This window comes from Equus quagga, chromosome 17 (genome assembly GCF_021613505.1).
Source record: "Equus quagga isolate Etosha38 chromosome 17, UCLA_HA_Equagga_1.0, whole genome shotgun sequence".
NCBI lineage: Eukaryota > Metazoa > Chordata > Mammalia > Perissodactyla > Equidae > Equus > Equus quagga.
In genome coordinates this window covers 13,880,661-13,887,969 of record NC_060283.1, presented here as the reverse complement: position 1 = coordinate 13,887,969, position 7,309 = coordinate 13,880,661, and positions in this window count along the sequence as shown.

The following is a 7,309-nucleotide window of genomic DNA, read 5'->3' as shown; positions in this document are numbered from 1 at the left end:
AAGGCTTAACTGGTTTCTAAACAGATTTCAGTCTCTGAGTTTGCAGGGTCTATCCAGAGAGATACCCAGGAGGTATGTAGCCAGGGCCCTGTGTCACTACATGTCTGTCTTAGTTCTTCCCGCCTAAATCTCTGTCAAAAGCATTCTAGCATGCATCTTTTGCACCTACTTGTAGTTCTCTGCTTGTGTGTGTGGTTATTTGTCTTTGCAAGTGTTTGCTTGTGCCTGTGCCCATCTGTCTGCCTGTGTGTATGGCCACCCATCTCTATGTGTGTCTGTCCCACCCTCTATAGTCTGTGTCACCTGTCTTCCTGTCTCATCCACTTGAATGTCTGCCTCTGTGTGTCTGCGTGTCTCTGCGTCTGAGTGATTGGTCCAAGTCCACGTGTCTGCCTGTTTATGTGTCACATCCATTCTGTCCGGTGTCTGCCTGAGTTTGTGGACCTGATGCTATGTATATGCTTACATAGCTGTCAGCCTCTCTCTGCATGTCCACAACTCTGTGTGTGTATGTGTGTTTGTGTCACTATGTGTGTCTCTTTGTCCACCTCAGAGAAGCTGCCAGCTTTTCTCCATGTCTGTCTACTTGTGTCTTCTCTAGAATCTTCCCTAGAATCTCCAATCCCCTCAAGGTTTCTATCTTTCAGCAAACATACATCTAAATTCAATCCAATCTTATCCTCCCTCCTTCCAAGGAGAGGCTCTCTGGGGCTGTGTTGTGTGGCTCTTTAGAATACTACTGACTAATCCTAATTCCCCCGTCTTTTCCCCTCTTTAAGATTCAAAGTCCACTTTTTCCTGAATGTCCTGGGCCTTCTCTTTGCTGTGGCCGAGGCAAAAGGGGACCCAGCCTCCCTGCCCAATTTCACCGTTGGACTGCAGATCTATGATTCCTGTGTCTCAGGGATCCAGGCCCTGGGGGGCACCCTGGCTCTGCTGTCCAACCAGCCTCGGCCCGTGCCTAACTTCAGCTGCGGTCCTCGAAAACTACTTCTGGGGGTGGTTGGAGGGATGACCTCCCCAGAGTCTGAGCCCATGGCTGTGCTGCTCTCCATGTACAGAATCCCTCAGGTGAGAGATGGACCTAGAAAACGGGAATCACTAGAATATTCTGTCTGGGTGCTGGAGGATAGAGCTGCAATCAGGTAGAAAGATCACAGGCTGCAAACTTGAAAGGGTCACTTCCCTTCCCTGGTCCTGGGATCCCCCTTCCACAAAATGAGGGAGCAGGTATTGGACCAGATTGGTGTAGTTCTCTAATGCTGGTCCATGAACTGGTGCTGATCTATGATGATATTTTCTCTGGTTTGCAACAAAATGACAAGGAAATGACATGGTATACACAGCTGTCAGTGTGAGGTTGCCAGCCCTCTTTAAACAGTGGTTTTATTTTTCCAACAAACTTTTGTGGCAAAGTTAAAATTTAGTAACTTTAGGCCAAAGTCTCATAATTTTCCTGTTGATATGTTAAGCAGCCAGGAACACATACTCTCTAGTAGCCCATGATCCAAGGGCTGATGAGAGCACTTACCTTTTATCACCCGGGCCAGGATGAGCTCATTCCTCCTCTCCATCCTTCTCAGAAAGCTGAAAAGTTGAACTAGTAACAGACTGTGCTGCTGGATCTCTTGAGGTTTCTATGAAAGATTTGCCTAGATTTGAGTTCTGCTTGATCATCAATATACATCAAATATTAGGCAGAGAAGCAATGTCTAACAAATCATTTTCCAGGTGACAAATCTGTATTTTCCCCCAGTATGTCTGGAAGTAAAGTACATGACTGCTGAACTGTGAGCTTTAGAAAACACCCCAAGAAATATAAAGTCTTTTACTTTCCAGATTCCGATGAGACCTCAAATGCCACAATTGAGAAATCATCCAGTTTGATGCAAACACTTAATTCTCAATAGCTATAAGGCAGTGATGTGTAGCTATTATCAGTCATTCATACCCCAGGGTAAATGAGTTTATCACACACTTTCTTCTGCAATATTGGCTGAGAGTGACTCAATAGCAGCAATATCTATCATTTATTGAATGATTACCACTTGTGGAAACTGCTTTTTAGACACTTATATCAAAATTCTTATGAAGAGTAAATGATTTAATATGTGGCAAACAGAAAAATGCCTGACTTATAGTAAGTTCTATGTCAGTATTTCCTATTATTATTATTATTATCATCATCTTCATTTTTGTTATCTTACTTAATCCTCACAACAACTTTGTGAGGTAGATACTATTATTATTCCCATTTTGCAGATGATGAAATTGAGGCTCAAAGAGGAAATGTCACTTGCCCCAAATCACACAGCTTATAAGTAGTAGTTTGGTATTCAAAGCCAGGCAACTTGACTCCAGGGGTAGAAGATACAGAACCAAAGAGGAGGAAACCTTGCCTAAATGAGACTGCTGCCTATTTTGGGTCTTTGTTTATTCTTTCAAAATTTTGACTCAGCACAGTACTCATGGTGTAGAGCGTTGTGCTACAGACACGTTCTCATGAGGCACATGTGGGCCGGGGCCCTGTGCTCAGAAAAACTCACATTCTGGACAAGAAGACAAACATGAACCCAGATAGTCCTTACACCAAGGCACCCACATGGCTCTCAAAGGGTCTGTCGTGGGAGGATCAGGGCAAAACAACCCAGCCTTAAGGTTCCAAATTGGAGTGCTGGGTAATGGTGGCTGTACCTTCTGAGTCAGACATCAGGACCCTTGGCTGACAGAAGATAGTTTTTCCTAGTTTTTTATTTATATGAAAAGTTTTACAAAGGCATAAAAATAAATCACTTTTGGGGGCTGGCCAAGTGGCATAGTGGTTAAGTTCCCACGAGCCACTTCAGTAACCTAGGGTTCATGGGTTAGGATCCTACACACTGCCCATCAAGCCGTGCTGTGGCTGCATCCCATGTACCAAATGGAGGAAGATTGACATGGATGTTAACTCAGTGACAATCCTCCTCAAGCAAAAAGAGGAAGGTTGGCAACAGATATTAGCTCAGGGCCAATCTTCCTCTCCAAAAAACCTACAAAATTAAGTCACTTTGTTAACCCTTAATTGCTTTAACTGAAAAAATGTTAAAGTGCGTGAAATCAGTTCAGTCCCCACAATTACAGGCTGCTTTGAGGCTCCCATTCCAACATGATGCTTGGTGTTGGACCCAAGACCATCCTTCCCACAAAGTCACCCCTCCCTGGTAGAGCCTCCTCATCCAGCCTCATGGCCCTCAGGAGGTTGTTGTAGCAAACCATCACTCCTGCGTTAACTGTCGAGTGGCAGGGAACATAAAACCTCAGATACATTCAGCACTGAGGTGCTAATTATTACAGTCTCTGCTTTGTAGCTCTAGAAATATCATGGTTCATACTCATTCAATATATGTTTTCTGAACAAAAGCTACATGCCAGATCATAATCCCCCAAGGTATTAATATGAGTAAGACCCAGCTGCCAATGTCAAAGAGATCATAGTCGAGTAGAGCACAAGGAGATGATGTTATAGTTCCAGGAAGGAGGTTCCCATCCAGAAATGACTAGTATGGCTCAAGCTGTGCAGAGTCATTCTCAAAACCAGACACTATTTATTAACTCAGAATGGGAAATGTGACTCTCATTCTGCCTTGTGTTGGTTGGTCAGCATATTCTCTATCTGCAGAGAAGACTCTACCTGAAGACAAATTCTTCTCAGAAGGATAATCCATGAGCCTAGATTTGGAGCATAAGGATGAGACTGTACTATTTTTGCTATAAAACCTGATCTGTCCAGCTCAATTGAGATGTCCTCTCCCTTATAGAGGACAGAAACACCCAGGCAAGTTGGGTCATTCTTTAATGACTGTATTGTCACCTATCTGGAAGAGAGACTCACTTAGTTCCATGCCAGACCTAAGGAAAAGCCTGGCCCACATCCTAGGTCTCACCAGCATCATAGCCCAATGGGTCACTTGTGAAGAGATTAACCTCAGTCCATTTAAGTGAGTTTTCCTTACAATCAGCCTTGGAGGCCACACACTTCTGGGTCTAGAGGCCCAAACAGTGACTCCGAGTGTGTTCATCTTCTCTCTAAGAATGGGGACCCCACTTCTGTTGGGTGGTATCTTTATGTTACCAAAATGTAAGGGAACTCCAAATTCATTACATCTTAAGACATTCTTGAGCATTTGGCAATAGCCCTTGCTTTTCCCAACTCTGGCTTTGCAAAACCCCAGAATGCATAAAATTAAAGAACCTGGTAGAGGCGTTCCTTGTTTCTCACAAATCCCGGAATGTGCACCAGCAGAGGGGACTGGACAGAGATGCACTGGGAAGCCAGAGAGCTAGAAATTATGAAGGGCATTGGCTTGAAAGTCAGTAAACCTGGATTCTAATCTTAACAACACTATTTACTATTTATGTGATCTTGACAAACTGAATCATCCCTTTTGAGCTTCACATTCTTTATGTATAAAATGATGGTAAAAAAGATTAACCACGATGGATTTACTTCTTAGAGGTATCGTGGGTGTTAACAATGAAATGACCCGTGCTTGTAATATAACAAATGCTCATTACTGTTAATTGTTATTGTTATTGACATAATGATGATAACAGTGTAAACCTGGAAGGAGTAGTTAACTTTTGAGAAAATCCAGTTCTCAAGTACTGTGTATAATTTTGCCTGGTCTAGGACCAGAGAGTCAGCAAAGACATTAAGTAAAAGAACTTGTCAGCACATACCTGGTGGGACAGCTTCCTTACAGCTGGGGAATGTCTGTGACAGCAGACTCCTGCCCTGAGTAACCTGAGGATCCTGTAGGAGAAAGGAAGAGGAAGAGGAAGTGAGAGAGAAAAACATGCATTCATTCATGCACTCAACAGCTAAGATAAATAAAATGGATCCAACTTAAAGTCTAATTGGAGGGGAAAAGACATGAGCTCTAACAGTCTGAGGTGAAAAGAGCTCAGTGATATGTGATGATGAGGAGGATCCTGGGTTGGCATGGACCGGGAAGTAAGAACTCAATCCCAGTTTGAGGGGCAGGAATCATGGAAGGCTTTATGGGGTAGAAATCAATAGACAAGTCATATTTTGTTTAGTTCTTATGTTACTCCATGGGAAAAAAAATGCTCTCTTAATTCCGTGAATGTTTCTTAGCTTTTATACTCACCTAACCACAGTACTATCCTTCTAATGCCATGAGAAGTCTTTTGCCAACAACTGGGTTAAGGAAAACTTAGCACATCTTATGGGTACTCACTTGATCTGCCCACCAGAAATCACACTCTGCACTGACTGAAACTCTGACCCCTTTTCTCCAAAAGCTTCACATCCTTCCTTAGGTTGGAGGGCTGGAGAGCCTCCAGGGCAAGTGGACTCACCTAAGACTTTGATGGTACCCATCCCCTGATACTGAATTTTCCTGTTATTTTGCTTTAAGCACATCTCTTCTAAATAGCAAATAAATGACTTTTGGCTTATATACAATTTGAAAGTGTCTATTATAGTCAGAATCTCTTCTCTAACTACCTTGTGTCAGGACAGCTCAATCCTCCCCTCTGTGCCCTTGAAAAGGCAAAACACATCTAGATGCTCCAACGAAAGTGTGATGAAGGTGCTCTTTTCAAAGCAGTGGGCAGGTTAAGGGTGGAACACCTAGAGGACAGCCACAGTAGGACGATATGCCCATTGGCAGGGGAGGAGGTAGGAGGAAAGGGCTTTCCGACCAGAGCTGTGGCCACTGCCAACCCATGGCTGAGCGGAGAGGGCCCTGAGGGCATGAGTATTCCAACCACACTCTCCTCTAAGCCCTGGGCTCCTCCTGGAATACAGAGAGAAGGGAATCTCTTTGATGAGGTCCATAGACGTCAGGCTACAGAGGGCCCAGAGGCTACAGACAGCTGTAAAGTTCATCTAGACAGCAGACAGAGAACACAGCTCGCTCTTCCTAACTAGAGTAATTTAACCTGTCACATTTACTGATTGCTGATGAACTTGATGTTATTGTACCCTCTTATAGAATTCTCTATTTATTTCGCTTTGTCATACCTTTATATTATTTATTAATAATAAATAATAATAATAGAAATAATGAATAGAAAACATTTTTATTTGTAATTTAGTTACAAGGCATTTCTATGCTTTCATTTATTATTTCTATGATTACTTTTTTAAATTTATTGTGCTTTTTTCATGTTTTTCTTGTCTTGAAATTTCCTAATCTTTTAATCTATAATTTTCCTTCTGGTGTTTGGAAGTTCTAGATCTTGTTTCTATTCTTCTAATGATTACTCAGTTTTAATCACTTGAATTTGTATTTGTCAAACAATATCAAGAATTATGCAATGTATAAAGACACACACTGAGCACATGCTTGCTTCTCTGCTTCTTCCACTGGCACCCTAAGAGAGATTCCGTAGTCCATTGCATTCCTTCTTAAGGTGACATGGCTTCTTAGGCTGAGCCCATAGGCTTTGGAAGGAACTGAACATAGTATATATCAGAGACCAGTGAGAGATTAGTTAAAAATAGTTAAAAATAAAAGGCAGACAGACATAGAAGGACAAACACTCCATGGTATTACTTATATGGTGAATCTAAAATAGTCAAACTCTTAGATGCAAAATGTAGCATAGTGGTTGCCAGGGTCTGGGAGGAGGGAGAAACAAGGAGATGTTAGTCAAGGGTACAATGTTTTGATTATACAAGATGAGTAAGTCCTAGAGATCTCCAGCATAGTGCCTATAGTTAACAATAATGTGTTGTATACTTAAAAATTAACTAAGAGGGTAGGTTTTACGTTAAGTATTCTAATCACACAAAAACACAATGATAATAAATAAGAGGTAAGAAGGAATCTTTTCAATGTGGTGGATAAGTTTATTGTGGCGATGGTTTCACAAGTGTATACTTATCTCCACTCTCATCAAGTTGTATATGTTAATTATGCACAGCTTTTTGTATGTAGAGACATAAAGGGACAGAGAGGACAGGGATGAAGCCAAGCCACAGGGCAGCTCTGAGAGCTTCTGTGGGGACAGAGCAGGGGCAGTGGTAGCATGTTCTGGCCAGGAATTTACAGCCCCATTTCTTCCCCCAGATTAGCCATGGATCTCAGCACCCTCAGTTCTCTGATCGTTTCCAGTACCCATCCTTCCTCCGCACGGTGCCCAGCAGTGCCCACCAGCCCTGGGTTCTAGCCAAACTCTTGAATCACTTTAACTGGACCTGGGTGGGCCTCGTGGGTTCCAACAATGGCAACTTTGAGTGGCTGGATCAGCAGCTGCAGAAGGCCATCAGGTACACAGGTGGCTGTGTGGCCTTCTCAAA